The sequence below is a fragment of the Pseudophryne corroboree genome, unplaced genomic scaffold (assembly GCF_028390025.1).
Source record: "Pseudophryne corroboree isolate aPseCor3 unplaced genomic scaffold, aPseCor3.hap2 scaffold_518, whole genome shotgun sequence".
Classification (NCBI taxonomy): Eukaryota; Metazoa; Chordata; class Amphibia; order Anura; family Myobatrachidae; genus Pseudophryne; species Pseudophryne corroboree.
This window is the reverse complement of record NW_026970121.1, coordinates 241,634-250,914: the sequence shown is the minus strand read 5'-3', so window position 1 is coordinate 250,914 and position 9,281 is coordinate 241,634. Positions and strand designations below refer to the sequence as shown.

General features: G+C 46.2%; 1 non-coding gene across 1 annotated transcript; it reads right to left on the bottom strand.

Moving 5' to 3' along the window:
* Nucleotides 1–8,690: 8,690 nt before the first annotated feature.
* Nucleotides 8,691–8,764, bottom strand: TRNAN-AUU (transfer RNA asparagine (anticodon AUU)). Its single transcript has one exon. It is a non-coding gene; the product is annotated as a tRNA-Asn (tRNA).
* Between the last annotated feature and the right edge of the window lie 517 nt (nt 8,765–9,281).

Below are 9,281 nucleotides of genomic sequence, written 5' to 3'. Positions count from 1 at the left end.
CATCCGTTGACAGGGAACATAGGGCAAGAAGGTTGACAAGCTATTACCGGCGTCTGTGTGAAGCACTGAGAAGGTATTTAGCAGGGAGTCCTTCAATCAGAAGTTCAGAGCCTGATTAGCACAATGCCGTGCAGCTGCCTTGCTGCACGACCAGAAGGCAAGTGTGTGTGTGTAGTTTACTTGATTGACCCTGCAAGGGGAGCGCAGTCCGTCCGTGGCGTCCCCGTTGCTAGGGTCCAGGCGGCTCAGCGCGCCCGGCGTCCTAGCGTTGCTAGGGAGCCGGCGGCTAGCACACTCGGCGTCCCTAGTTGCTAGGCGCCGGGCCGCGAGGACATCGCGGACCACGGCGCCTAACACCTGTGTGTTCTCTTCCTCTCCTACCTCACTCTGGAACTGGCCGCCCAGAGAACGAGAGGGCAGCGGCTGACATCAGAGAGGGTGCAGCAATCTGTGTGGGCAGAGCCCCTCACAGCAAGGTGTCCTTATGCTGTGCCCCGTGTAATCACTGTGATCCATACAGACTCTCACCCTGGTATGCTCTCTATTATTTATTTTTTTACACTGCGGCATGCTCGAGGGAAGGGAGCAGGCACCACCCCACCGCCACTACTCCTCCGCCAGCATCACTGCCGAGCCGGTCAGTGTTCCGGCGGCAATGAGCAGTAGGCAGCCACCAGCAACAACAGTCAGGAAGCTGTTACTCCCGGCAGCAGTAGCGTCAAGCTGCAATTCAGCCAGCGGCACGATGATCCGGGAGACAGTGGCAGCACAGGGAAGCAGTACCCCCTCCAATCGCAGCACCAACTAGGAGACTGAGGCAGCAACCTGCCCCCAGCAGCAGCACCACCCTGATGATAGGTAAGATGCATTTTGGTGTCACAAGAAGGTGGCCGGAGTAGTGGCTGGCTGTGGTCACACCCCGGGGAAAAGTGATAGTGATTTCAGTGTTCCCTTGCGCGGGGATTGGATGTGTAGATGTATGGAGGCTATGTATGTATAGATGTGAGCGGAAGTGTGCGGATGTATGAGAGCGGCAGTGTGCGGATGTATGAGAGCGGCAATGTACGGCTGTATAAATGCGTCGGTGTGCGGCTGTATGAGTGCGATGGTGTGCGGCTGTATGCGTGCGGCGGTGTGCGGCTGTAAGAGTGCGGCAGTGTGCGGCTGTAAGAGTACGGCTGTAAGAGTGCGGCTGTAAGAGTGCGGCTGTAAGAGTGCGGCTGTAAGAGTGCGGGGTTGTACGGATGTATGAGAGCGGGGTTGTACGGATGTATGAGAGCGGGGTTGTACGGATGTATGAGAGCGGCAGTGTATGGATGTATGAGAGCAACAGTGTACAGTTGTGTGAGAGCGGCAGTGTGCGGATGTATGAGAGTGGCGGTGTACGGATGTATGAGAGCGGCAGTGTATGGATGGCAGCGTCATAGGGAGGGATGTCGGAATGCTGTTATAGGGTTCCTAATACAAAATGCCACGTTGGGCTTGATGGGCAGGTAGTGCGGCAAGCACACCCAAATTGGCATCTGACGTCGCCTGCAGTCCACACTGTTGTGAGGAGTCAGAGTTAATTTTGACTGTGTAGTGTACTCACAGAGGACCTACCGCCCGTCCCCTCCTCGCATCTGAGCAGCAGGTCAGGCTCTTATTTTCTTTTTAATCAGGAGAGGCCGAGTGAACTGTGAGCAGGGGGGCAGAGCTACATGGGACCCAGAGGGGCTGCTGTGCTGTCAGAGAGGGAGAGGAAGAGAGAGATGAAGCTACTGCAGATCCCCAGCTGATTGTGAGGTGCCGGGTTGAAGGGTGATGTGATCACCCTTCTCCCTCGCTGCCGCTGGGGACCGCATCTAGGCTTCCTCCATCGAGGGCATGCGGCGCAGCAGTGGGCAGCGTGTAATGAGTTTGTCTGACTCATTATACTGCTGCCTGTTGTGGACACCTCCGTCCATACGGACTGGTGTACATGCCCAGCACAGAGGTGACAGTGTTGGTGGAAGTGCTGCCCAGTTCTGACCCTGCAGGCCTCCCTGATCTGACTGCGGCCGCTGCTACTGCTGCGGCCCGAAACCCCTGCCGGTCCCCTCCATAGACTTCTGCCTGTCCAGCGCTGAGGTACTAGGGGTATCCCAGCTGCGGGAAGGGTATGTCTCTGGCTTTCTCTCCGGCAGGGGAAGGTGACAGCGGCGGAGGAAGTGTTGCCCACCTCAGACACTGCAGGCCTCCCCGATCCAGCTGCGGCCACAGTTGATGCTGCCAGAACCCCCTGCTGGTCTCCTTTGTTGACTGCCGCATGGCCAGTGCTGAAGTACTGGGGGTAGGCCAGCTACGGGAAGAGTGTATCTGCCTCGGGCTCTCTCTCTCTGTCAGGGGAAGGAAGGGCTGATTCTCAGGCACAACAGGGAGGGCTAGGCTGCAGGAACACAGCACTGGAAGAAACAGGAGGCCGAACTCATGACCAAAAAGTGAGCAGTGCAGTGATCAGCCCCCTAGTCTTTCCCTCTCTCTGGGTGCAGAGCTGTATTCTACAGAGAGAGCTGGGATGGGAAGAAGGGGAACGGCACCTGACACACACATACACGCGCGGCACCTGACACACACATACACGCGCAACACCTGACACACACACATACACGTGCGGCACCTGACACACACACACGTAGCATCAGACACAATAAAATAAACATGCAGCACCTGACCCACACATACACGCGCAACACCTGACACACACACATACACGTGCGGCACCTGACACACACACACGTAGCATCAGACACAATAAAATAAACATGCAGCACCTGACCCACACATACACGCGCAACACCTGACACACACACACATACACGTGCGGCACCTGACACACACACACGTACCATCAGACACAATAAAATAAACATGCAGCACCTGACACATGCATATACACGCAGCACCTGACACATGCATATACACGCAGCACCTGACACATGCATATACACGCAGCACCTGACACATGCATATACACGCAGCACCTGACACATACATATACACGCACACCATCAGACACACACATACACACGCAGTGCCTTACTCACACACACATAGACACGTGCAGCACCTGAGGCACACACATGTACACGCGCAGCACCTGACGCACACACATGTACACGCGCAGCACCTGACGCACACTCATGTACACACGCAGCACCTGACGCACACTCATGTACACGCGCAGCACCTAATGCACACTCATGTACACGCGCAGCACCTGACGCACACTCATGTACACGCGCATCACCTGACACAGACATACGTATTCATGCACAGCACCAGACATACACTTGTACACACGCGGAGCACCTGATACTCACACACATATACACCCGCAACACCTGACACACACACACACACACACACGTGCGGCAGCTGACGCATACACACGCACCATCAGACACACTCATATATACACGCAGCACCTGACACACACATACACACAGGAGCTGACACACACATACACAGGCAGCACCTGACACACACACACATATACACGCGCAGCACCTGACACCACGCACTCACACGTACAAGCAATGCATTTCACGCCTACCTCCAGCCTCAGTTACAGGCTGCTGCCGCCTACCCCCCTCCCTGCATCAGCTGCAAAGGCAGCAAAATATTTTGACCAAAGTCTAAAGGCCCGTACACATTAAACGATGTCGCTCTGTGAGCTACATCGTCTAATGTTTCCCCTCCCGGGCCGGCCGGCGGCCGACTGTACACACTGAGCGATATGACCGCTCATATCGCTCAGTGACGTCACGCCCCCGCCAGCCCTGCATGAAGGTCGTGGACGACAGTCCACATCCTTCCTGCATGCCCTACCGACAGCGAAGATTGTTGCCGACCCGCGGGGCCGCGCATCGTTTGTCGCTGGCTGCATACACACTTAACGATAAAATGAGCGACGTCGCTCATTAAATCGTTAAGTGTGTACGGACCTTAAACAATTTGGTTTGGTTAATAAAATAATTTTGCACAGAACAGTGATGTTATACGAACATTTTCATTAAACATTTAAAAAATCAAATGTTTATTCTTTAAGTGAAATTTTACATTTCTGAATAAAAAAAATAAATTTAAAAAAAGCGATGAAATTCTATAGACAAAAAACCTTACGGTTTCACATGTCCCATTAAGGCTTCTTAGACATGATCGAAATTTCAGAAACCTGTTGTAACTCTTCCACTCAAACTCCAAAAAGCAATGAAATTCCAATCATTAAGGCTGACGCCTTAATGGACGTGTTCCTTGCGCAATACAGATATGGTATGCCATCACAGCCTGTGGGTAAGTGCAGATTCAGCACTCTCACAGAGTGAGATTGCTGTCACTCACACAATGGTGGAGCTGCTAATTCACAGATTTGTGTGCTCATTGGAATACACACATGCAGTCTATGCAACTGAAGGTCTGAGCGGAAGACAAAGCTGCTCAGATGAGGTAAGAGTGTTGTTGATTGGAGGGAGGAGAGAGGTGTGGATGGGGGAACACTAAGCAGCACTAATGGGGGGGACAGAGAAACACAGGGGGTAATTCAGACCGCAGCAGCAGCAGCGATTGCAGTCTGAATTAGTTTGTGAGGTGCGCACGTGCAATGGCCGCACTGCGCGTGCGTACCCCAGGAGCCCAGTGAGATGCTATCACCCTGCCTGATTGATAGGCAGAGGTGGTTGCGGGGAAGGAGGGGGGCGTGCAAACAGCGTTAGAATGCCATTGGCAGGGCATGGTCTGCACAACGGAGGCGTTTCCGGACCACTGGGGGGTGGGCTGTGGCGGTTATCCCCCTGCCAAGAGCGCAGGATCCACTAAATTTACCTTCAGGATGTCAGCTACATGAATAGGGTAAGAGTGGTGTGGATAGGGGGTAGATTAAGCAGCAAGTATGGGAAGGGAGACAGAGCGGTGCAGATGGGGGAAATGGTGCAGATGGGTTGAAAACACTGGCATGGATGGGTAGAAAACTGGTGCAGATGGGAGAGAAGACAGTGTGCCATGTACTGGAGGAGGCGGAGTGACGTTGAAGAAGGAAACACTGAGCAGCACAGAGAGAAGGAAACGGTAGTACAGACAATGCACAGGTGGGGAAAGACAGATGGTACAGATAAGTTAGTACAGACTAGCACAGATGGGAGAACACAGCAGTAGGGATTGGGGAAGACCGGGCAGCATGGGGGTGTATAGGGGAAGTAAGTGTAGATGCATAGACCGTAGATGGGGTATTATAGTTTAGCAATTAACCAAGATGTTTGAGGGAGCTAAATGTGTATACTAAGTGAGATGGATGTATGGAGTTAGAAGGATGTTGTAACAAGGTGGCTTTGTTGTGTTGACTGAATGGGATGGTTGTGGGCACTGTGTGGGATGGGAGCACCACAAAACTGCTCAGACCTTCAGTTGCATAGACTGCATGTGTGTATTCCAATGAGCACACAAATCTGTGAATTAGCAGCTCCACCATTGTGTGAGTGACAGCAATCTCACTCTGTGAGAGTGCTGAATCTGCACTTACCCACAGGCTGTGATGGCATACCATATCTGTATTGCGCAAGGAACACGTCCATTAAGGCGTCAGCCTTAATGATCGGAATTTCATTGCTTTTTGGAGTTTGAGTGGAAGAGTTACAACAGGCTTCTGAAATTTCGATCATGTCTAAGAAGCCTTAATGGGACATGTGAAACCGTAAGGTTTTTTGTCTATGGAATATATATATATATATATATATATATATATCACAAACATATATGATTCATACATATATCACACACACATACATGATACATACATGAGAAAGACCTGGGATGGTGATGAGGCCAGGGCCCCCTGCTGATGTTGCGTTGAGGTTCAATCCCACCCAGGGACCTAATTGACCTTGTTATCAGATTTTGGTGATCTTTAAGTAGACAAGTCAAATTTCATACCCCCTGTTATGGTGTAGGGTACCTGGCCTTCTCTGATGTAATCAGAGTTAGATTTGATTCAGTGATTTTATAAAAACATCTAGGAAGCACAATTTAGCAGTGGGTTGCAGAGAAAAAGAAATATGCTGGCAAAAAAATCAAATTGCGTGATTAAACAGCTCTTCATTTTCTGGCTTTATTTTTATGCTAACACATTTGTTCTCTGAAAAGTGTCCACAAAGCCAAGTCTCTGATTAACACCTTTGTAGGGATGGTTTTTCACCTATTACTAAATTAAACTTGCTTCATTGGAAAGGCAGCAAGATGCATCCTCATTTCAATGTCTACTGAAATAATACAGGTTGACACCAGGAAACATTAACGCCACTGCATCCTTGCTGCTTTCTCATGTGGAAGTCTGTTTAATGTGAAAACAAGGTGATATCTAATTAGCACACAGGTAAGGAATTAAGAAAATCTTTATTTAAGGGTGAAGATGTTTCTCACAAAATCGTTGCCCCAATGCATCATTGAAATTCAAGCTGGAAAGATGATTTTAAAATATCACTTGTACATTTTGTATTGCTCTTCTGGTGACAATGTAGTTTGTTTTTGTCAATTACCATTTTAATAATAGGGTAAAGAAAATGAAGTGGATTTTTGAAAGAAAACAATACTGTCAATATACTATTAAAACAAATTAAAATGGTAAAAGTTATTGTACTTTAAGTAAAAATAAAAGAGACAAAATATCAATCCCAGTTTTGGATTACTTTAATTAACAAAAAAAAAATGCATATAGCAGAGGATAGTTTCAATCTGCCTACCTCTGGGTTATGGGCCCAGCATGCTTCCATTGCAGTACTCTGCTGCACATGTAAGTTCAAGAGATCCTGAAGCACTCACTCATCATGGGAAAGTACCAATGTGTTTCTTCGTTGGTTGATGGAAGAAACATCTTACAAAAACTCTCCAGATTATTGACTTTTTAAAGCAGGGCTGGCCAAACCAGTCCTCGAGATCTACTAACAGTTCACATTTTCTAGACTACCTAGCTGGTGCACAGGTGTAGTCATTACTAATTAAGATGTGCTGCATTCATTCCTAACTGACCATTCTACAGATCTCCAGGAGGCCTGGAAAACATGAACTGTTGGAAGATCTCGAGGACCGGTTTGGCCAGCCCTGTTTTAAAGTTTTTCTAGGAAACGTTTTAGATGAATGCTTATTAGCCTTTGTCAGTATGGACTTTTGCAAAGTGTCTCTGTGGCACAATCAGTTAGCATGTACGGCTATTAACCAAAAGGTTGGTGGTTCAATCCCACCCAGGGACCTAATTGACCTTATCAGATTTTGGTGATCTTTAAGTAGACAAGTCAAAATTTCAAACCCCCTGTTATGGTGTAGGGTACCTGGCCTTCTCTGATGTAATCAGAGTTAGATTTGATTCAGTGATTTTATAAAAACAGCTAGGAAGCACAATTTAGCAGTGGGTTGCAGAGAAAAAAAATATGCTGGCAGAAAAATCCAATTGAGTGATTAAACAGCTCTTTATTTTCTGGCTTTATTTTTATGCTAACAAATTTGTTCTCTGAAAAGTGTCCACAAAGCCAAGTCTCTGATTAACACCTTTGTAGGGATGGTTTTTCACCTATTACTAAATTAAACTTGCTTCATTGGAAAGGCAGCAAGATGTATCCTCATTTCAATGTCTACTGAAATAATACAGGTTGACACCAGGAAACATTAACGCCACTGCATCCTTGCTGCTTTCTCATGTGGAAGTCTGTTTAATGTGAAAACAAGGTGATATCTAATTAGCACACAGGTAAGGAATTAAGAAAATCTTTATTTAAGGGTGAAGATGTTTCTCACAAAATCGTTGCCCCAATGCATCATTGAAATTCAAGCTGGAAAGATGATTTTAATATATCACTTGTACATTTTGTATTGCTCTTCTGGTGACAATGTAGTTTGTTTTTGTCAATTACCATTTTAATAATAGGGTAAAGAAAATTAAGTGGATTTTTGAAAGAAAACAATACTGTCAATATACTATTAAAACAAATTAAAATGGTAAAAGTTATTGTACTTTAAGTAAAAATAAAAGAGACAAAATATCAATCCCAGTTTTGGATTACTTTAATTAACAAAAAAAAAATGCATATAGCAGAGGATAGTTTCAATCTGCCTACCTCTGGGTTATGGGCCCAGCATGCTTCCATTGCAGTACTCTGCTGCACATGTAAGTTCAAGAGATCCTGAAGCACTCACTCATCATGGGAAAGTATCAATGTGTTTCTTCGTTGGTTGATGGAAGAAACATCTTACAAAAACTCTCCAGATTATTGACTTTTTAAAGTTTTCTAGGAAACGTTTTAGATGAATGCTTATTAGCCTTTGTCAGTATGGACTTTTGCAAAGTGTCTCTGTGGTGCAATCGGTTAGTGTGTTTGGCTATTAACCAAAAGGTTGGTGGTTTAATCCCACCCAGGGACGTAATTGACCTTGTTATCAGATTTTGGTGATCTTTAAGTAGACAAGTCAAATTTCATACCCCCTGTTATGGTGTAGGGTACCAGGCCTTCTCTGATGTAATCAGAGTTAGATTTGATTCAGTGATTTTATAAAAACATCTAGGAAGCACAATTTAGCAGTGGGTTGCAGAGAAAAAGAAATATGCTGGCAAAAAAATCAAATTGCGTGATTAAACAGCTCTTCATTTTCTGGCTTTAATTTTATGCTAACAAATTTGTTCTTCATTACGTCCCTGGGTGGGATTGAACCACCAACCTTTTGGTTAATAGCCAAACACACTAACCGATTGCGCCACAGAGACACTGACAAAGGCTAATAAGCATTCATCTAAAACGTTTCCTAGAAAAACTTTAAAAAGTCAATAATCTGGAGAGTTTTTGTAAGATGTTTCTTCCATCAACCAACGAAGAAACACATTGGTACCTTCCCATGATGAGTGAGTGCTTCAGGATCTCTTGCACTTACATGTGCAGCAGAGTACTGCAATGGAAGCATGCTGGGCCCATAACCCAGAGGTAGGCAGATTGAAACTATCCTCTGCTATATGCATTTTTTTTGTTAATTAAAGTAATCCAAAACTGGGATTGATATTTTGTCTCTTTTATTTTTACTTAAAGTACAATAACTTTTACCATTTTAATTTGTTTTAATAGTATATTGACAGTATTGTTTTCTTTCAAAAATCCACTTCATTTTCTTTACCCTATTATTAAAATGGTAATTGACAAAAACAAACTACATTGTCACCAGAAGAGCAATACAAAATGTACAAGTGATATATTAAAATCATCTTTCCAGCTTGAATTTCAATGATGCAT